General features: G+C 43.9%; 1 protein-coding gene across 15 annotated transcripts in view; it reads left to right on the top strand.

Moving 5' to 3' along the window:
* The window catches only part of PTPRT (protein tyrosine phosphatase receptor type T), a 1,134,111-nt gene that overhangs the window by 288,697 nt on the left and 822,457 nt on the right, over window positions 1-22,957 (top strand). The gene's annotated exons all lie outside the window — the stretch shown is intronic.

The raw sequence follows: 22,957 nt of genomic DNA, 5'->3' as shown, positions 1-22,957 counted from the left end.
AATAGAGAAATGCAAAATGGCCAGTTGAACTTTTAAGAAACATTCAACCTCACCTAATACTGAAATAACTTAAAAGTAAGCTAATGGGCCTCTGCATTTCACCAATTAAAATGACAAATGACAATGATTAAAAGCAGTGATGATACTTAGTACTAGCGAGGATGCAAGGGAAATGAACAACCTTATACGTTGCTGGTGATAGTGTTAATTGCAGCAACTGTTCTGGAAGGTGCTTTGACTATGTATATAATTTATGCATACCCTTTGGCCCTAGAAATACAGCTTTTAGAGTATTATCCCAAGGAAATAAATGTAGATATTTCCTGCGGTTTATTTCCTTGCCTTACAAGTGGTAAAATTTGAAAGTTAAAAAAAAAAAAAAAATGAAAAGAGGATTTGGGTTAGTAAACAACAGCATATAGAATGGCAGCCATTGAAATTGGGTTTTAGAAGAACATTTAGCAAACTAAGAAAATATTTCTGATATTGTAATGTACTTTAAAAGCAGGTTGCAAAGCTTTATGTTCATTCTGGTTCCAAATGTTCTTTGGAAAATAAATGTGCCTATCTGATAATGGAAAAAAAAAAATCTCAAAAGCCACGTATGACAGTATGAGAAGTGGTGACTCCCAGAAAGGTGCACTTTAGGGAGGATTGTATTTTTAAATTTTCCTCAAATAATTTGCAGTAAAAATGTATTATTTTTGCAATTAGATTAAAATGAATAAACCTGACAAATGAATGCATATAGATTCATATGCATAGATTTACATATAAATAAATACATATATATAGGATGCCTCTAGATAATGTGTACATTTTCCAGATGTTAATTACACCAAAAAATGCAATGTTGTTAAATGCATTGGTGCCAATAGGCATTTTGAATATTTTTGACTTTAGGGTAATCAGAATAATTACTAGTTAATATCTATCAATACTTATGGCTTGTTAAAACGTGTGTTGTTAAATTATGAATATATTTTATAGGCACTGTATTCCAAATAACAATAATAGCCAGTATATATTTAGCTCTTAAAATGTGCCAGACTTTTTTCTAGGTACATCTTACTGTCTTTCTTGAATTCCTCTAAGAAATTCTATGAGGTTGTATGTGTCTGTGTCTGTGTCTGTGTCTGTGTCTGTGTGCGTACTAAGACTCACAAAACATATAAGATAAATATATTAGATTCCAAGAGAGTCGCCATGATTTTTAAAAATATGTTTAATATGGTCAGGCTTTGTGTCCTCACCCAAATCTCATGTTGATTTATAATGTCCATGATCACCCTGTGTCAAGGGAGAGACCAGGTGGAGGTAATTGAATTGGGGACAGTTTTCCCCATGCTGTTCTCCTGATAGTGAATGAGTTCTCAGGAGATCCAGTGGTTTTATAAAGGGCTCTCCCCCTCATCTCTCAGCACTTGTCCTTCCTACCACCTTGTGAAGAAGGTGCCTTGCTTCCTCTTTGCCTTCTGCCATAGCTAAGTTTTTTGAGGCCTCCTCAGCCATACTGAACTGTGAGTCAATTAAACCTCTGTTCTTTATAAATTACCCAGTCTCAGGCAGTTCTTTATAGTAGTATGAAAACAAACTAATACGGTGTTCTTTTGAAAGTCATTTCAAAGATTTTGTGTACCATAATCACCACAACCTTGATTTCACCCTTACTTTGTGTCTTTGTCTCTTATGGTGCTCTTGTGGGGACCAAGGCTTCGTGGAATAAAAGGGGTTCCCCAGAGACTCACAGCAATGTGCAGACCGAGTATGTGGCTCTCAGTGGTCTGTGTAGTTTGATCCTGTAGCTAGCTGTCGACTACTTGGGGGAAGTCCAATGGAATGAATTTCCTTTACGCTTGTTCTGTCAACATCATTTCTCCTAAGTTTTCAGTAAGAGCTAGACAACAGAGTTTCCTTATCTTACGCATCCCCCCCCACCATACCCACCTCAATAATTAGGACATGATAAAGGAGGATATAAAAATTTTCATTGATTCTACCCTTGAGCTGGTTGCTGTTTCCCAAGAAATTGTTGGTGCATGGATATAGCCAACCAGGGGCATAGCTCTATTCTCAGGGCTTGCCTGGAGGAGCCTCCCAGCATTGTAGAGGAACTGCAGTGATAAATTTATATAAAAACTCATAGGAGGAGATCAGGGTGATTCTAGTGAATCTGAATCAAAACAGTCTCAAACCCCCAAAAGAGCAGCAGGATTTCTAGTTGGTCCTTGGAGACTGTAGTTTGGGCTGTCATGTGGTGTGGCCTGGGGCTTCATGTCATGTATATCTGCAGCCAAACAAACTGCAAGGATTGAGGGGGATAAGGTAACCAGCTTTATGGTGTCCCCATAAATGATTCAAACGTGTGATTGAGGCATGAAAGAAGCTGCTAGGGAGAAAAGAGGAGGAGAGCAATGGGAAAATTGAGGAGACTCTGAAATATACTGATAGGCATCAGCAAATTTTAGCAAATTGGGTGAAGTCTGAATTACAGTGTTTTGCTAGAGCTGTGACAATAGCAGTGTTTTCTGGCACAGTTGTTGCATATTTTTCTCCCCAAGGTGAAATCCAACATGTTTGTGTGAAAGCAACTGAATGTTGGTGATCTTGTCCCTCAAGGCCCACCCCATCTCCTGCCTGAGGTCTGATGTTATCTAGAAAGGTGAGACACGCAGCTTTACAGGTGCAATCGAGCTTGGTAAATGCTGGATGGGTCTCAGGTGCCTCCATCAGAAATGTGGCATGACTGCAGATGAGGATATCCATCACTGCCAGAGTCAGGCGCATGCCACACCCTCTTGTGTATCTGTGAGAGCATTTCAGAGCCCTGTACCTGTGGAGCTACCAAACGTAAGCCTCAGAGTCCCTCCTCATGGTGTTACCCTTCCAAGGCCCTGGGAAGGGCTGTGTGCAGTATGTTCAGATAGTTGGGCATTTTATAAAATGCTTAGAAGTAAGATAATTTTAACCACAATTGGCGACGACTGTTGTATGATTCCACTCCAACTTCCCCTTCATCATAATTTCCTTTTAGGGGTGAGGGGTTGGAGGTGGCGGTTTTGGAGCAGACAGGGCATTTTAGAAATCTAGATTAGCAGAAGTTGAAGTTTAGCTTGGGTTAATAGAATATAGATAGCTAGATTGATAGATCAATGATAGATGATAGTATACATACACACATAGATATTTCTATTTTATATGTGTATGTATGTGTGTTTATATGTATGTATTTACTTACTTTTAGAGACAGGGTCTTGCTCTGTCACCCAAACTCAAGTGCAGTGACAAAATCATAGCTCTCTGCAGCCTCAAGCTCCTGGGTTCAAATAATCCTTCCACCTCAGCTTCCTGAGTGGCTGGGACTACAAGTATGTGCCACCACTCCCAGCTAATTTTTTATTTTGTTTACAGATGGGATCTGCTATGTTGCCCAGGCTGGTCTCTAATTCCTGGCCTCAGGTGATACTACTGCCTTGGCTTCTCAGAGTGCTTGGGATTATAAACAAGAGCCCCAGCACCCATCCTATATTTTCGTGTGTATAATTAAATCAATACTAGCTACCCTGGTGTAGAAATGCCTTCCACACACATGCCTAACGTCATGAGTTCAAAGATCATTTGATTACTCAGTGCACAGTAACACTTGTAATACCCTGAAATAGTATAGCATACACATGAAAGAAATTTGATAGAGATTTCTCCAAATTTGAACACAGCCTTAAAGTTTACATGACTCTCTATAAACAATGACTTGTGAACTTGAAGGAGGCTTTAAAAATATTAATAATAATAAACAAGTATTAATCAGCCTGCTAGAAGGGACACTGAAGTTTCTAGTTTCTCTATAAAAAAATGATAATGCAGAATTACTGTCATAAAGAGATCATCTCAGAAAACATGTCCAGAAATGTAGGGGAGAATATTGTTAGAAAGGTAATTTATAAAAATAGTATTTTTCTGGATTGTACAATGTTTGTGGTATTTGTTGGTTGTTAGAAATTTATTATTTGTTGTGATTTATTTTCTTATGTCAAATAGTCTGTTTTGTAAGTTTATATTATTTTTCTTAAAAAATGTATCCTCCCTAAGGTGTTTAAGCTTCGGGTTATACCAAATTCCAACGTGCTTCTGGGTGGCTATCAGTATTATCTTCTTAGATGAGGAAATTGAGGCTGGGAGAGGTTAAGTGACTTGTCCAAGGTCACATGGTCATGGGCTGGGCATCGGTGTGTCTTGAAGATGCTCGTCTGTTCTCGTGCTGCTGTCCCAGTGGGGCATGTTGAGGATGCGGGCTTTGCTTCTTTCTGCCTTAGTGCAGTGGCAGCTCCTAATGGGCAGAGGCCTCGAAGACGTGGGGGACTACTCTGCCATCGGTGTTTCACTGACTTTCAGACTGTTTCCTCTTCCACAAGTGTTCTTGTGTTTGGCAGGGTACCCGGGAACTTCTCTTTCACTAGCCCTGGAGGAAAGTTGTACAGTCATCCCAGTTGCTTTCTGTTTGGTGGGCTGCTCTGGGGCACCTGAAAAATCATTTTGCCATTTCTTATTATTTTCACTCTGGCCCCACTCATACCCTTCCAGTTGTGGGGCTCTCCTGGATGAGAGAAGGTCCCAGGGCCTCTGGGGAGATCTGAATTAGATGAGAAGCAATGACAATAACAAACGAATGACGACTTAACATGCTGCTGATGCAGGAGGCTGAAGGACACCGGGTTGGGCATCCTTTGTCTTTTTTGTAGCGCTGTCATGCCATGGCCCCTGACATGCCGACTGGCAGATACTGCTGGGTTTTCCGAAATTCCTCCACTTTGTCTCATAGTGTGCGGTTCTCTTAATGCGTGGTGTAGCATATACATTCCCGGCATTTTGGGTGGGCCCAAATTGTATTGCATCCTCTAAGTCAATGAGAAAAAACATTTAAAAACCCCTCAGTGTTTGTGGTTTGTTACTTTTGCTTCCTTCTGTTCATTCCAGTCAACCTTGAGGTTGTAGGGTTTGATATGCTGATTTTGATTCCGCTTTTTGCATTTTCACTTTCCCTGAGATCCTTTGTCAACACACCGACCTGTCTCCTAATCCTGTTGTTCCTCAGGTTATCGAGGTCTCTCTGTGTGGCTTTCTGTTTTTGTTCACAAAGGGTTGCATCTCTTTGTCTCCTGTTTAGGATGCTTCACACTATTTAAAGCGTTCTTCGGGTTCTTTCGGTAGATCATTTTTAGAAGTCTTCTTTTTAAATGTTTGCAGTGATTTCTTTTTTTCCCCTACTGTATTCATTTTTTCATTTACTCATAATAATTCTTATCTTTTCCCCCCATGGTTATATTTTCTGACCGTAGGTAGGAAGTTGTTAGGAACAGAAAAACTCCAGGTGCCTAAACCAGGTCTTACGTTAGGGGGCCTGGGACATGGTATGCTCCTGGTTAGATGCTAAAATTTTGAACTTGGGGGTTGACAATATGGAAGAAACACATGGTTTATTTAGTTAATTTCAGGCAGATGAGGTTTAACATTTTTTTTCCCCAGATTAGAACAAGAGTGTAACAGAGGTAGTCTGCCATTTGCATTTAAAAATCCATTTTCATTTCCTCCAGTTGCAAGTGGATAGTTTTTATTGTGAGTCTGAAATGGCAAAAGTTCCCTTGTCTGCCCGGCAGGGTGTGCGCTGGGGGTATGGTTCACTTCTTAGGTGCCCTGCTGCTCAAGCCTCTAGGGGAGCATGCAGACCGGCAGGCCGTGGGGCTCCCACCCCATGGCGGCATCTAGGGGTGAATGTTTACAATTGAAGCCCCAGTGGGCATGTGCTCTTTTAGTTTAGCTGTCCCTAGGTGGCTTGTGTAAGTCAGCTCAGTTAGACCCCCCGCTGCCTTGTAAGGACAGAGGGCTTTCTGTATCCCGGGACTTTCTGGCCTTGTTGTACTGGACGGATCGGATCACACGTGGGCTCAGAGGCTGAGTGCAAGGTTTTATTGAGTGGAAATAGCTCTCAGCAGATGTGGGGGCCAGAAGGAAGATGGAGTGGGAAGGTGGTTTTTCCCTGGAGCCGGGCTGCTCAACCTTGGTGCTCCCCTCTGACCACCCCGGCCAAACTCCATGCCATTTTGCCAGTCAGTCTGCCAGCGTCTGCTAGTGCCTGCCAACACTTTCTTCTGCTGGTGTGCTCCTCTTGATGTCCAGCTGCCGTGTCTTCTTCCTCTGATGTGTTCCTCTGACCATCTGGCAGCTTGTGTGTCTCTGCCTGCTAAGGTCTCCGGGTTTTTATAGGCACCGGATGGGGGTGTGGCAGGCCAGGGTCGGTCTTGGGAAATGCAACATTTGGGCATGAAAACAGAAATGCCTGTCCTCACCTAGGTTTGTGGGGTGGAGCCCTAGCCAGGGACCCACCCTTCTCTTCTCAGCACTTCCCTGCCCCCTTCCTGTCTTAAGACCTTGTTTTTAATCCTGTGGGAGGTTTTCACCTCTTCCATGGTTGTCATGGGCATTGCAGTGGTTCTGTGGGAGACCGTCAGGAGCTTCCAGCCAGATCCATTTTAAACAGAAAGTGACTCAGCCAAGGTCATGCAATCAGCTGGAAGCAGAGCCAAGTCTTTAATGCAGGACTCCTTTCTCTCAGGCAAATCCTCAATCTTCAAGACCACCTGCCTCTTGCGTCATGTCAGGCCCCTAGTTATTATGTGATTTAGCAAGTCGCAGCTTTGTTAGAAGTTCATTTCTGTTTCAAAGAGTTTTAGCCTGAGGTGGAGTCACGTTGGCAGAGGCTGTCCTCATAGGATTGTCTGCCTTGGGCTTTTGCAGATTAAAAAAAAATATGCATAGAGCTGGAAGTTGCCGAGTGCTTGTTCCAAAGAGGAGAAACATGTTTATATGTCCTGGATGTACATGAACTCCCAGGCAACAGAGAGGTAGAGATGAGGCAGCTTTGAGGTAGAGGGTCTGGTTTTTTGCTTAGGAACCATAGTGACTGCCCTACTGTCTCTCTTTAAAACTCATCAAAGATCACTTCCGGTAGTTACTAGGAGAGTGCCAGCTTCCTGTTTGTGTATGATTCTATCTTGGTGAGGTTTGCCTATCCAGGGAAACAAAGTGTCAACATTTGAGAGGAAGAGCGGAAGGCTTCCTGATTTAAGTGGGTGACATGGTAGTTCAGCTGTCATTACAGCTGCCCAAGGCACCATCACCATCCTTGTGACCTCAAAACCTGCTAAGTCCACCACTCCCTTTGGAGTGACCCAATCTCGGTATCCAAATAATTTCAGCTTTGGCTTAGTTGAGGCTTCTTTGTACTCTGTCCTTAAAAACCTTCCATCCTACAGTTAATGCACACTTAACGGCCAAGGTCTATGCAGTCCAGCTGGCAACTACCGACTACATTGCCAAAGCGTCACTATTTTGAGAGGCCTTCTGACAACCAACTGTACTTAGGATAATACCTCAGACCGCAATAATATTTTATCTACACAATTACCAGTTTGGTGATTTATAGAACGCTGGATGCTATTATCAAGTTTAATTGACTATGTGGGACCCTATTCTTTACTTTATGTAATTAAATGTTAATATACTTATAAAAACAGAGTACATAAACCAATATCTGTCAGCCAGTCCTAAATGTTCCTTGGGCTTCTGCACGGACAGCATTGTGCAGCAGCAAGATAATGGCTTTGGGGGAAGGAAAACAGAATCCACAACTGTAGAGAATGTGGATTGGATTCTTCACTTGTTGGATTCTCCGTTTATTTATCTTTAAAATGGTGATGATTAATTCCTGGATTTACAGGATGGTTGTTAATGATTAAATAAGATTACATGGAATGTCTGGCCTGATGCCTAGCAAAGATTAGCTGCTTAATAAGGATCCATTTCCATACTTACTTTACGCATATGATTATTGCATGCCTAACATCTTCAAGGCATTATGCTATGTCAGGAGCCAAGGTGGATCCCTTACCTGCTTGACTTCTCTCCCTGCTTTCATTGTTGACCTCCTCTACTAGTAGGTGAGCTCCATGGAGAAAGAGGTCATAGCTGTCAATCCCTGCTTTATCCCTGATACCTAGAATAAAGTCTGGTACCAGACACTCGATCTAGCATTAATGAATGGAATCCAAATACGGGTTGAATAAATTCAGCAAGGGTAATAGGGAGGAGTGGGAATTTCATGCAAGAGACACTGTGATACAGTTGAGAGGGTTTGTGCTTTGGAGTCAAATTGAACGTAATTCTAGTCCTGACTCTGTCCTTTATAAGCTGTGTAGCCTTGCGGAAGTGACGACCTCTCTGAGCCTCAGGGTCCAATTTTGCAAAATCTTGCCTTGAATTTCAAAGAACAACTCATAGGACTTCTTTAAGGATAAACTAAGATAGTGGTTGGAAAGTACCTGGTACTTAATGGTTCAGATTATAGAGTAGGCACGTGAGGCTGATTTTCCCCACGTAGAACTTGAGAAAGCTTTGCATGACCCCAGGATGTTCTCTCCTAGGGATTACTGGGGTCATCTCCTCCCTCTGATCCTCACTGGGCCAAGGTGGGAGCACATGGCTCCTGTCTCTCCTGAGCTTCTCTAAACCAGGTCGCTAATGGAGCCGAGATGTGGAGTGGGGTCAAAGGGCACTCCAGAGTTTCAAAGAGAGTCATGTGTGGACCATGTGACTCTACTGACCTTGAGCATCAGGACAGTGTACTTACTGTCCTAGGCATTGGAACTTGCTAGGGGACGCCTGCCAACAGAAGCTGTGGACCTTAGTTCTGTTCTGCTCTGTTCTTTTTTTTTCCCCTCTGAAAAAATTATATGTTAAAAATAAGTCACTTTCAGAAGAAGAGGTTTTTAGAAAGCCAGATGTTCCTGTAGCGGTAGCAACTTTTGGGACTAGCAAAAATAAGCTGCCGTCATCCGTCTCCCGGTTTCCTGCATGTCTTGGGTGACAGCTATTAGATTGCTTTCAGGCCTTTGGAAGGAAGAATGAGCAAACTTTTCCCAGCAAAGGCTAATAGTGAATATTTCAGTCTTTACGGACTGTCTGGTCTCCATCACAGCTACTCAACTCTGCTCCTGTAGTTGGAAAGCAGCCATAGACGGTATGTAGGCAGATGAGTATGACTGTGTTTCAGTAAAACTTTATTTACACAAATAGGAGGCAGGTTAGATTGCTAGTTTACAGGTCATAGTTTGGTGTACTCTGTGTTAAAAACTTCCTGATTTGGAGAAGGACATTGGTTTCTGTATTTATTTTCTTGCTTCCTTTCCTTAATGGGGTGGGAGGAGTGGCACCCAGAGAGGAAGGGACATGAAGCAGTCCATGGGGGTCTTGTGGGGTTGGTGTATCTTACACAGGACTCTGGCTACCACTGTGATCAAGTCAATGTATTCTAGCAATCATGGTAAGCCAGAGCAGAAGATCCAAACTGGTTCCCTAAACAAGACAGAGACCGTAGGGGACTTGCCAGGAGCTTTCATGTAGACAGCTGTGGGATTGCAGGTGTTAAGTCTATGTCGCTGGCTATCTAAGTGTGGAAATGTATTTATCAGTGTGGACAAAAACAAACGTTTCATTTGTTCTTTTAAATTTATGTTTATAAGGAAGAGTGTGTGTGTGTCTGAATCCTCATAACAGCTTATCAGGAATGTGCTGTTATTATTCACATTTCATGGATGAAGACACTGAGGAGGGGCAACCATGTGGATTTCATCTTCTGTCTTCTATGTGATGCGGGCTCTGGGTGGCATTACCACTTTTGGTGCCATGGGAATGACGTATGATGGGGGACATGGCAAATGGAAGCAAGATTTTAGCCGATCAGAACTCAAGGACATGGCTGTGATGAAAGGAAGTGCTGGAGAGGGGTAGAGGGATGACGGGACTTGAGCATTCATACTGGGAACAAGCCAGACATCCATGTTTTGCTAGGAGTCTCTACCTGCTCACTATTGGGGAGCACTCAAGAGCTGTCCTGTGGAAACAGCTGGTGATAACCTCTCACTGGGGAAAGGGCCTCACACATACCTGGCTGAATGGGAAGGCCCTAGGTTTAACCCCCTCCGGCTCTGAATATGGCTTAGCTTGAGCCAAGCTGGTCTTTGAGGTGGACCAATCTCAGAATTTTTTTCTACCACCTGCTAGCTCTGTGACCCTCAGAATGTGACCTAACCCCCACTTGAGTGGATTTGCAGGGCAATTTGCCTGTTCCAATGCTTTGCAGAATCTCCCTGGCCATTTCCTAGCTGTGATATTTGGGTCATGTTACTTAGCTAGTCCTTGGTTTCATCATGCATGAAGTGTGGATGATGATAGTACCTACTTCGAAAGTGGGGCTCTTTCGAGGATTATATGACGTAATTCATGGAAATGGCTTCGCACAGTGCATAGCAGCTAGTACGTTCCCAGTACATGCAAGCTGCTGTCGTTATTGTTCCCAATTTAAAGATGAGGAAGTGGAGGCTCAGAGATTTTCTCCTGACCCATCCAAGATCACAAAGAAAGTGCCATAACCAAGCTATGCATCATCCTCTGATACCACATCTTGTACTTCTGACAATTCCTCATATTCTGTTTTCATTCATTCACTCATTCATTCATTCACGAGCATTCATAGAGTTTCCCTCAAGCTCTCAAGAGTTAAAGTACTGGTACTTTGATGAGTCAAGTGAATAAAATGGACAGAGACTTCCTGCCCTGGTAGAATTAGGCTGGTAGTAGGAAGACAGAAAATAAGTGAATGAGTAAATCAACAATTTCAGAATATAACTGAGGAGTTTGGAAAAACAGCCCTGTCAAACATAAACAAGGTGTTATGATAGAGCATGACTGGAGAAGGGAGGAAGCTGTTTTACATTTGATTTTTGATGTGGAAGATGCCCGGAGCCAGCCACGTCATGTGCCAGGGCACGAGTGTTCTATGGGGAAAAAGTGAGTGCAAAGACCCGGAGACCATGACGAGCTTGGCTTGGACTTCTGCAGGCTTCAGACGCTGACATAGCTGCCAAAAACCAGTTGAAGTCCATCCTTCTGTGTCGAGAAAAACCTTTCCTCACCTTTTCCTGACTGATCTGAGGTTTCGCTGAGATGGGGGATGACCCGTGGCCATCTGTTTCTTTCACTGCTCCCTCAAAATAAAAATGAAAAAGATATCACTGTTGCGCAAGAAAAGATGAAAGATGCTATTCTGGCATCTGAGTGGGCAGAGCTCTGGCTTGGGGCCCCTTTTCTTTGTAGCCTTGCCCTTTTTATGCCTCTTTGTCCACCTGTAAAATTAGCAGCTGGGCCAGACCATCCCTTCTCTCTTTAAATTTGATAGTGCAGTGGAATCCCTGCGTCTGCTCCCATGCTGTTTTTGGGAAAGAAGACTCAGTGGGTTGGGCGGGACTACTTTTCAGGCCAGTCGGACTCTCCACTGGCCTCCAACTGGAGGCGTCTTCACTTGTTTCAACTGAAGGTGACTGTTCTCTCCCCCTGTCCCCTCAGCCTCTCCTTGGCAGGTTGGGGCTGGTGCTGACCCAGCACAGGGGCGGCTCCTTTCATCGCAGTTTCTTGGTCACAGTGTATCGCCGTGTCTGCTCACAAACTGGTGGCTGTGAAGGCTGGGGCCTCTGGGAAGACAGAATCTGCTTGCCATGTTATTTTTTCATAAGGTACAAATACACCAGACAGAGGCCCGTAGCAGACCACGTGGAGAAGCTGCTCTAAACAGAGGCTTTTATTTTCAGGGAACACCTGGTACTTTTTGTGTCCCAGAAAATGTAGCTAGGTGCCATGGAGGGAGGGCATAATTATAGGCCCCCAGCATGTCAGAAGTCAAAGGATTCTTAGGAGGTAGGGGGTGGTGTCTGTAATCCCAGTGCTTTGGAAGGCCCAGGAGGGAGAATCACTTAGGGCCAGCAGTTTGAAACCAGCCTAAGCACATAGGAAGAACTCATCTCTACAAAAAATTAAAAAATTATCCAGGTATGGTGGCACATGCCTATAATCCCAGCTACTTGGGAGGCTGGGGCAGGAGGATTGCTTGAGCCCAGGAGTTCCAGGCTTCAAGTGAGCTATGTTTACAACACTGCACTCCAGCCTGGGTGACAGAGCACGACCCTGTCTCTTAACAGGACCAACAAAAAGTTTCTTGGAGAGCGTTCAACGTACTGCTTCTGTTACACATGAAGAAATGCTGGCCCTAGAGACTACATGACTTACTCAAAGTCACGTAGTAGTAAGGGGTGACAGAAGTTGGGATTTCCAACGCAGACCAATCGCATACCACAATCAGCCCTGCTGATCAATATGGGATATCGTGGACAGACTGAGACACAGTTTCTTTAAAACATTTTGTTTGTTTGGTAAGAGGATGCCAGCTGAATACATGTCATACATCTGCCTTTTCCATTTCTAATTTATAGATTGGGATTAAACATTAATTTAACAAATACTTGGCACCAACTATTTGCCAGATACTATTCTAAGTCTTTACAAATATTAAATTACCCAATCCTCATAACAGCCTTAAGAGTTAGGTACTATTATTATCCTAGTTTTAAGGATGGAAAAATCGAGGCACATGGAAACCATCCTTCTCAGCAAACTGACACAGGAACAGGAAATCAAACACCGCATGTTCTCACTCATGGGCGGGTGTTGAACAATGAGAACATGTGGACACAGGGAGAGGAGCATCACACACTGGGGTCTGTTGTGGGGGACTAGGGGTGGGATGGTGGGGGATGGTGAGTTGGGGAGGGATAACATGGGGAGAAATGCCGGATACAGGTGATGGGGATGGAGGCAGCAAACCGTATTGCTATGTATGTACCTATGCAACAATCTGCATGTTCTGCACATGTACCCCAGAACGTAAAGTACAATAAAATATATATTAAAAATAAGTTACGTAAGTTGGCCAAGGTCATGTAACTAAATAAAAATAGCAGAGCTTAGATGCTGCCTCTGGAGTTCATAGCTTTAATTGCTACCTGGTTGTGTGTTTTTCTGGGCAAACAACATTATCCACTACCCAAGGTGGGCGTTTCTGGGGCTGCTTAACCTCACTGAACTCTTCAGTTAACATGTGAGAAAACTGGAGACCAGAAAGGGCATAAAGGCGTCAGATGAGGTTGTAGGGCACTGCTGTTTCTGTTGTCCTGGGCTTCCCGCTGTGCTGTGCTGCCTTGGAAGTCTAAACATGTCTCTGATCTAGAAGACACCCAGGAGCAAGTTCATTATTCTCCCTTGAAGTTCCTTGGCTAACTTCCACCTTTGTTATTTCCATTCCTGGATTTAGAGAAATGGGCCACATTAACCTGAGTTGCTGCACCAAGTCTCATAGAAAAAGAACCGAATGAACAGATCAGACACCGTTTTCTTGGTCCTTGGGGAATGCTCAAGCCATCATAGAGACATCATCTTATTTATAATAAATTCACTGCTCAAAGAGCTTTAAAACTTTTTTTTTTATATTAGGAGTATTGTTTCTATCTGTTGAGTCCATGAGTGTTTGACATTGGATGACTTTATAAAACATTCTACTAATTGGATTTGTTAAAGCAAATAAATCAAACACTAATTGGAACGTGCCCTGCCATTATTTTTGCTTACTGAATTAGATATAATGGTGTGAAGGCCTTCTTATCATATTTGTGCACTTATTTAAACACCCCCTTGGCACACACTTCTGCAAATTCAATTAGATATTCAAAAAAGGAATTCAATTTATGCAAGACTGGTTTACATTCATTCCGGGGGCAAGAATTGGCTACCCGAGACAGGCTGCTCACCATTAATAAGCCCCACTTAGATATTACCCTGCCTTCAAAGCATTTGTTGGCACCAGGGTGGAATCTCTACGACTGGGGGGTTGAGGTATTTTACCTTTAGAATATGTGTCCACAGAGCAGGGTTGGCTTAGAGGGCACTGAGTCACACAGGCCTTGGCACTCAGAAGAGAAGAGCCCATGCTTGATTTAATGCTCTGCTGTCACCATCTTGATTTCTTTCTTTGTTTTCTGAGATGGTGTTTCACTCTTGTTGCCCAGGCTGAAGTGCAATGGCATGATCTCAGCTCACCACAACTTCCCCCTCCCAGGTTCAAGCAATTCACCTGCCTCAGCCTCCTGAGTAGCTGGGATTACAGGCATGTGCCACCATGTCAGGCTATGTTTGTATTTTTAGCAGAGACAGGGTTTCTTCGTTTTGGTCAGGCTGGTCTTGAACCCCTGACCTCAGGTGATACGCCTGGCTTGGCCTCCTGAAGTGCTGGGATAACACGCGTGAGCCACTGCACTTGGCACCATCTTGATTTCTTAATACTTTTAAATGAGAGACTCTGTGTTTTAGTTTTGCATGGGGTGCTCCAAATTTTGTAACTGGACCTATCCTGTAGGTCTCCTTGGTTGTCGGACCTTCTGGCCAGGAAAGAAGCCCATGATTGGCGTCTTGGCTCTGTCCCTGATGTGATGCTGAGTGCATTGTCCACCCCTGCCTCAGTTTCCCTATCTGTAAAGTGGGAGTACTACTCCTTTTCTATGAAGAACACATGCTTATAGTGTAGGTGAGATGTTTAAATCTAAAGAGTTACAGTTCTTTACTCAATCTCTTATCTGTAGGACCAGGAGACAATGGAAGATGTGTTCCTTCCTCCAGTTCCCAGAGACAGGAGGGAACACTCTGCAACTGAGTCTTTGGGGGATAGGGTCAGTGGCACATGGCAGACACTCAAATGGTGATACATGGACTGTGTTAAAATTCAGTGACTGCTAAAATTGAGAATTTTTATGTTGTTAGAGCAGAAGTCAGCCAACTATAGCCTACCAGCCAAATCTGGGTGTTCACTGGTTTTTATATAGCACACAAGTAAGGAATGGTTTTTACATTTTTACATGGTAGGAATCAAAAGAAGAACACTATTTTGGGACATGTGAAAATCATATGAAATGCAATGTGCAGTGCTAATAAAGTTTTATTAGAATACAATCATGCCCATTCTTTTTGAATTGTTTCTATGTGACAGTGGCAGAGAATAGGTGGCCCGCTGTGATGGGTGGAATTCTAAGACAGCCCCCAAGATTTCTGGCCTCTGGGGTACATATCCTGTGTACTTCCCACCCCTTGCATGGACTGGGCATGCCATGAATTTCACTGTCTTGATTAGCTTATCTTAGTGACAAGGTGAAGGAATTTTGCAGATACCTCCTAATGTGACTATGTTTGGAGATAAGGCCTGTAAGAAGGTTAAATGAGGTGGTAGGCATGAGGCCTTAGTTCCATTGGGCAGGGAAGATGCACCAGAATACATAGGCACCAAGGAAAGGCCACGTGAGGACATGGTGAGAAAGTGGCCATCTGCAAGCCAGGGAGGAAGCCCTCACCTGATCGTGGCAGGCTTTAGTCTGAGATTCCTGGCCTCCAGATCTGTGAGAAAATAAATGTCTGTTGTTTCAGTCACACAGTTTGTGGCATTTTGTTGTGGTAAACCTGCTAGGCTGATACAATCGCAAAGCTGAAAATATTTACTATCTAGTCCCTTATAGAAAAAATTTAACAACCCACCCCCCCCAGTTAAAAAATAACCATAACTGCTTTGACCACATTGCCCGTCTGTCCCCTGTAACCATTTATTCTTGCTATGTCTTGAATCTGTCTGAACAGCTCACAAGTGTGAGCTCCACACATACCAATGGTAACTACCTGAGGCCCACACCACCCCCCGTTCCCTGCGTGTGACTTCCTTCCTGACTTTAAGCACCCTCCTCCGTTTCTTCTCCTTCCCATAACACTATGGCCTCCGTCGTGAGGTGAAGGGGCAGAGCCTACCTGCTATACCTGGTCCTCCTAAATTGCAGACTGGCATGTTGGGCCTGGGCAGGGGTTGGGGGCAGAAGGCCTGCGGACGGACTGAATGCCATTTTACAGGCATTGGGGAAGGACTGTGCGGCCACTTATTTCCCTCGACAGGTTCCTTTCGAGGTCAAGGTGACATTCAGTTAATCACCATGGCAACATAGTATAATGGGTAGGTGCATAGACGGAGCTAGTACAGGTTCAAAGCCACACTTCACCACCTGTTATTTGTGTTCTTTTGGGGTAGTTTTATGTTCATTTGTTTTAAAACCTTTCTATGCCTTAGTTTCTTTGTCTGTAAAATGGGGGCTAGTGATCATATCCATCTCGTGGGGTGATTGTGATAATTAAATGAGTTACTATTGGTGAACTCTGAGAACGGTGCCGGGCACCAAACATGGTTATCCTCTCTCTCAGATCTGGCTGTGATTTGTGTCTGCTCAGTAGTTTTCTGTCACCATCTCTTTGACCTTGCGTTCTGACTACCTGGTCCTTGCAAATCATCGTCAACTCTGCTCACGGTTTACTCCTCAGCAGTCGCAGCGGTCATTCTGGTCCTTTTGCAGATACTCTCATTTCTCTTCGAATGACTTCTCCACCGTCCACGGTCTCACCTTACTCTCCTCCCTTTTCTGGTGGCCTCATGGCACCTCCTTAGCGCAACCTTGGACTTCCCTTCTTTGTCTTGATTCAGAATCTCCATCTGTGTTGGCCCTTCCTGTGATCAGCGTAAATGTTCATAAGGGGTCCAGCCTGACCTCTGAGCTTTTGGCTCCTATTCTCCTCCAAAGCCTCCCCTGGGTTCACCGTGGCCCTCAGGAGAAACCTGATGACAGTGGATGAGAACTTTCTCTGGGGGCCCCAGCCTGGCTCCTCTCCTTTTTTATATATTCAGGTATTCACTGAATAAAGTGTAAGCATATACTATGGGACAGACCCTGAGGAAAGAGACCCTTGTGGCATGTCCCTGTTGCCACGGAGCTTGAGTTGGAGGGACACAGTCCTGTGGTCTCAGTTCCTCCCCCGCCCCAGGGTCTTCAGTGCTGATATCTCCCCCAGGAATCACAAGAATGTATGTGGAGTGAGCTACTAGGTCTTTCAGCACCAGTTATGGATCAGAGAGGGGGTGCTTCTGCACATCCTCATCCATGGCAAATCACCTTAATCTCTGGTCACGTTCATCAAAATGATGACCTCTTCCAAAAGTAGTGCCTACCATGGAGGACAAGGAAAGGCACAGTTCCATCCTTTTTTTTTTTTATGTTTAGCCCAGTTTTCTTTTTTTTACTTGGCTTCACTGCTGGATGTTAAAAGAACATCTTTCTATTCTGGAAGCATCAGGGTGGAACCAGATTCTGTGAACATATAGAGTGTTCAAAAGAGTGCAGGGGTGGAGCAATGGAAAGTACCCAGGCTTTGGTACCATCCAGTCCAGAGCTCCATTCCTTCATGTGGGTGAGTTTGCTACATCATTTATAAAATGGTACAGTCAAAATGGCAGGGCTTGTGGTGAGGGTTAGATACTGTAGGTAAAGCCTCCATACATTCAACTGTCAATATAAGGAGGTGTTACTGTTAGTACTGCTGTATGTGATGTCTCTGTTTATCCCTCACTGGGTAAGTTTCTTAGGAGCTCTGATGACAAGTTTCCGTCTATACAAAGAAGAAAGAAGTACCTCTCTCTTAGAGCAGGGGTTGGCAAACTATAGCCTCTGGGCAAATCTAGGCTGTCACCTCTTGTAAATAAAGTTTTATTGGAACCAAGCTACACTCATTTATTTATATATTTTTGCACTGCAGTAGTAGAACTGAGTAGTCGTGACAGAGGCTGTGGGACCACAAAGACCAGAAAATATTGACTGTCTAATCCTTTACAAAAAATGTTTGCTGACCCCTGTCTTAGAGAGTGGTGATGTTGGAGTCACCTGTATCTATATTAATATAGATACAGGTAATACACATAGACCTATATGGTTCAAATACGGTGCCTGGCACACAGTGGAAGCCCAAGAAATCTTTAGTTTCTCTACAGAACTTAATTCTGCTCAAGAATACACAGGATCATATCTAAGAAATGCAGAGGAAGATACATTTTTATTTTTATTGAATTCTATTCCTCTCTCATTTTCAAAAAAGAGCTCATGTTTTTTAAAAAAATTCTGATTGACACTATAAACTTTATTTATGCTTTAATGTATCCTAAAGTATGTATCCTGCACTATTTTTTACTTCCCTTACAGATGCTGATATGCTATACATTACCAAACCCAAATGGATTTTCAAAATCCAATTTCCTTGCTACAGTTTTCCATTTATCTGTTGACTTTTTATGTCTGATTCACGTCAGAGCCTCTGGGGCCATTGCCACATTTTGACCTCAGCCTGCCCAGGGAAATAGCTCTTCTGGGCAGGTGCTAGGTCCTTGGCCAGTGGCTGCACTTCCCTGTTCCCCCTCAATGATGTAGATCTTCAGCAAACCTCAGCTGAGCCCAGCTCCTGGGGTGGGGGTAGGTTTTTTGGGTTTTGTTCCTCCCAAAAATGATTGCAGTGAGATTGAGATCAATTAAATGATGTCACCTGCTCCTCAAACCCGAATGAGGTTAGCATCCAAATGAGCGTCTTTGGGGACTGTATTAGTCCATTTTCACACTGCTGCTAAAGACATACCTGAGTCTGGGTCATTTATAAAGAAACAGGTTTAGTGGAGTCCTAGTTCTGTGTGGCTGGGGAGGCCTCACAATCATGGTGGAAAGTGAAAGGGACATCTTATATGGTGGCAGACAAGAGAAAATGAGGGCTGAGTGACTTTTTTTCATCAGATCTTGAGAGACTTATTCACTACCGCAAGAACTGTGTGGGAGGAACCACCCCCTTGATTCCATTATCTCCCACCATGTCCCTCCCACAACATGTGGGAATTATGGGAGCTACAACTCAAGATGAGATGTGGATGAGGACACAGCCAAACCATATTAGGGAATCTCTGCAACCGTAACTCTCCCCTGAGGAGCCTACCTTAAACACCTGCAGCAATGTCTGTGGCCTTTTTTGTGTGTGTCATGTGTTATGGCTCCTAGGAACTGTGCCAAGACAGACAGATGTTATTGGGTTTAGATGTTTTCTGCTCTCAGCCCAGGGGAAGCTTGGCTTTAATTTCTCCTCCTCTTGGTGGCTTTCAGTGGCATGACACCCTAGCTGGTACTTGTGCTGACTGCATGGGTCTGTATCTCTGTGGTTCCTCAGAGTTCCAGTTCTTTCTGAATCTCTGGGATTCTTAAGTATTACAACTGGAAGGTTCATTGCGATCATCTTGTTCAGCCCCTTGCCTTGCACAGCAGAAAATGAAGGCTCAGAAATGGGGAAGGGATATGAGGCCAAGAGGCTATACCCGGAGGGCAATGTCGGTTGCTGTTGGGTTATACAGTCTTGAGCTCATAGCCACTCTATTTCCCAATGTAGAGACAGAAGACTCAGAAAGCTTGCCTAAAATACATGTTAGGTATATTTTCTCTCCAGAATATTTCTTAAAACATACCTTTGAGTCAAGTCAGAGCAATAGGAAGCAGGTATCCGGACTGCATTGTGTTGAGCCCCAATGAGCTTTTACTGAATTGTATGTTTGGGTGATGCTGTCAATTTATAAGGGGGATGATTATGAGAAAAGTCTCATTAAGTTGACCATTCACCCCCTTGCGCGGATGTTGTTTCATTATGGGATATGGAGTTTCTGTTATGACTATTCCTGCAGAGAAGTTCTTGTCTGATCAAAGCACCTGAAATGGTTGTCATTTCCCCGAGCAATTTGGCTTTTATTACATAAACACAAGAGTGTCCAGTATCTGACCAGTTTTTGCTTTTGTTCTATTGGGTGTCAGAAGCTCAGAGCCAAATATGTAACCCCTTTTAGCAGATGAGCACGTGGAAATCGCAGCATAGATTGGTGGCTCCCTCCTTCTGTCCTGCTTTTCCTTCTTTTCCTGTCCTCAATTTGATTGTTGTCATCATGCAGTATTTTCTGCTTCTATGTTTAACCGGCTGCTGTGGCTGGACCAGTGACCAGTTAGGCAGCATTCCTTGAAATCCCCTGCTTTGCTGGGAGCCCAAGGGCTCCATGGAAAAACCATGAACTGTGTGTATTGCTGGGATTCAGATGTTATGAGTGATAAAAGTGCAGAACAGGAGCCTGTTTGTAGAAACTCTTCTGTAGGAGGGACATTAACGTTCCTCTAAGTGACCCTAAGTTCCCCATTTTCCCTCCTGAGCACATATGTCATCCCATAAGTGATGACAAATTATGGCAGAGTGGGATAGAATTGACAGTGGGGCCTGCATATTCTGAAGAAATAGTGGCTCAAGATAGAGTGCAAAGCTGCCTTTAAATGCACTCTACGTGAGCTCCTCTGCGGAGGCAAAGAGAGGACTGTGGTTTGAAAATAAAAATTGGGTCACTGAGGTCCAAGGCCTGCTGCTCTGGAACCCTAGTATCAAAGAGGAAGCTGTAAGAAGGGAAAAGTGTTTGCTTACTTGCTGTAGATTGAAGTGACCAACAGAGCTCAACAGAGAGAAGAAGCAAGGTGGTTCAGTGGGTGACTGTGAAGAGGAGGTACGTCCCTAGACCTTAGAGGGCCAGGACCTGTCAGCAGTCAGCTCAGGATCAGCTGAGCAGTCTCCCTGCAATTACGCAGAGGCAGGGAGGTGAGGGGTGGGCAATAGATCCAATGGACTTGGGGTAACTATTAATGTGACCTGGCTTGGCAGCTGTAACCCGGGATGCCTAGAGGTATAACTGTGAGCTCTCTTAAATCTTATCTAGAAGAAGGAAGAGGATTTGGTTCATTAATCCATCAACTAAAATAAATTAATAACTTGGGTTTTTTAGCATCAACACATACATAAGAAAGTGTATTTTGCCTTACATCTTCCCTGCATGTTTTTATGCTTATCTTTCACTCTGTCCTGCAAACTTTGTGAGGGTAGGGATCATATCTATCAGTTCTGTGCCATGCCCAGAGTCCATTAAAAAAAAGGTTTGTTGAATGTTTCTAGAATAAGTGAAAAAGTGGATTCGAATGGAGAGACCCAACCGCTTTGGAAGATCTTTATCTTCCTTGTCCCCTCACATTACCTGATAAGTGAAAGACCTTGTTCTTGGTTTGGGGGAATAATTCTCTCTCTGGTCTGTTAGAATGGGCATGGGCTCTACAGCTAGGTCTCCATGGATTTAGCGTTGGTTCCAACACTGTCTTTCCTTCCATGTTGCCTGAGCAGGTCATTTATCCACTCTGTGCATCAATTGCCTTAGATGTGAAGTTGAGATAAAATGTACCTATGTGGTTCGTGAGGATGACATGAAAGCTAATAAGATAATGTATATAATTGGTGTCTAATATATTCCCTGACACAGAGCAAATGCTTGGGAGAATATGCTGCTTCTTTCTTTCTTTAGATCACTGTGTTAAGGTATGTGACATACTTCATATATTAGTCAGGTTGTACAAAGCTCTACAGTGCTAACAATTAAACCTTAAGATCTCATTGGCATATGACAAGAGAAGTTTATATTTTGCTCCTGAAAAGTTGAATGCTGATATTCCTGGTCGGACAACTCTCTGGGTGGCTCTCCTCCATGGAGTGGTGATACTCAATGGGGTGCTTGAGTGGTCTTAGTCCATTTGGGCTGCCATAACAAAATGACTCAGACTAGGTTACTTAAAAAATAGAAACTGATTGCTCATAGTTCTGAAGGCTGGCAAGTCCAAGAGCAAGATGATAGCAGATTTGGTGCCTGATGAGGGTCCATTACTCACAGATGGCACCCTCTGTGTGTCCTCACATGGCAGAATCTGCTAGGACATGATCTCATTCATGAAAAGAGAGTCCTCAGAATCTTTTGGGAGCATCTCCCAAAGGCTCCATCTCTTAATACTATTATATTGGGGATTAGACTTCAACATAGGAATTTCAGAGAAACACACACATTTGGACCATAGCAGCTGATAAAGGCCAGCTCTTCTGGGTGTCCATATACAACAAGAAAGGAAAGTGGAGAAAGCTTTGACATCACAGGGTTTTTTTTTCCATGGCGTCTGGACCATATTCTACATCGAGTCTGTCAACAGGATGTCCACCACCACTATCCAGAGGAAATCTCAGTTCTGGGGTGCAGAGAAAGAATTTGGTTCTTTTCAGCTGATGGAGACAATAGTCTGATGTTAATGAGTCTGCAGAGATGGGCCAGGCTAATGTGGCATGATTCCTGCACATTGAAGAAAGCCATGTTTGGCTATTTTCTTAGTTCGTTTAGGCTGCTATAACAAAATACCATGTCTGAGTGGCTTATAAACAGCAGAAGTTTATTTCTCATAGTCCTGGGGACTAGGAAGTATAAGATGGAGGCATTGGCAGATTCAGCATCTGGTAAGGGCCCAGCTCCTGCTTCTTTGATGGCACAGGAGGTGTTCACACCAAGGCTGATTGAATTCTTCAGGATTTGGTACGAGTCACATGTCACCTGGATTCTCCTTGTGTCCTCACATGGTGGAAGGGCTGAGATAGCTCTTTGGGGTCTCTTTATGAAGGCATTAATCCCAATCCCAGCCCCAATCATGAGGATTCTGCCCTCAGGTCCTAATTACCTCCCAAAGGCCATGCTTCCGAATACCATCACTTAGCGGGTTAAAACTTGAGCATGGATTTTGGGGGCATTCAAACATTTAATCTGTAGCAGACATTGGTTCCCTGTGGGGTGGGAAACCTATGAATGTTTAAAGGAGGAGGAGGGTGATGTGATGCAACCTCTGAACATCAGGGAGACAAGAAAGGGGCATTGAAAAAGATAGACTGGAGTGTGAAACGGGGGTGGGAGACCAGCTAGGAGGCTGCTGTAGAACTCAGACCCAGTTCTGCCTCCCTGCGTTTGTGTACCCTGCAGGCTCAACCCAGAATGCCATTCCTCCTGCCCTCCGCCCATGGGGATGCTCCCAACCTTCAAAGCCCTTTTCACTTCTCCTCTGCTTCTTCTTTCTCCTTCAGAATATAATGGGCTCCTTTTTCTCTGTACAGACCAGTGTTTCCTAGTTGGAGCCTCTGTTGTACACCCCACATCTCTCCCAATGTCACCTTGATGGGACTTACAGCCCAGAGCATA

Source organism: Saimiri boliviensis, chromosome 9 (assembly GCF_048565385.1).
Source record: "Saimiri boliviensis isolate mSaiBol1 chromosome 9, mSaiBol1.pri, whole genome shotgun sequence".
Lineage (NCBI taxonomy): Eukaryota > Metazoa > Chordata > Mammalia > Primates > Cebidae > Saimiri > Saimiri boliviensis.
The sequence above is the reverse complement of the archived record's forward strand: the minus strand, read 5'-3'. Positions and strand labels throughout refer to the sequence as shown.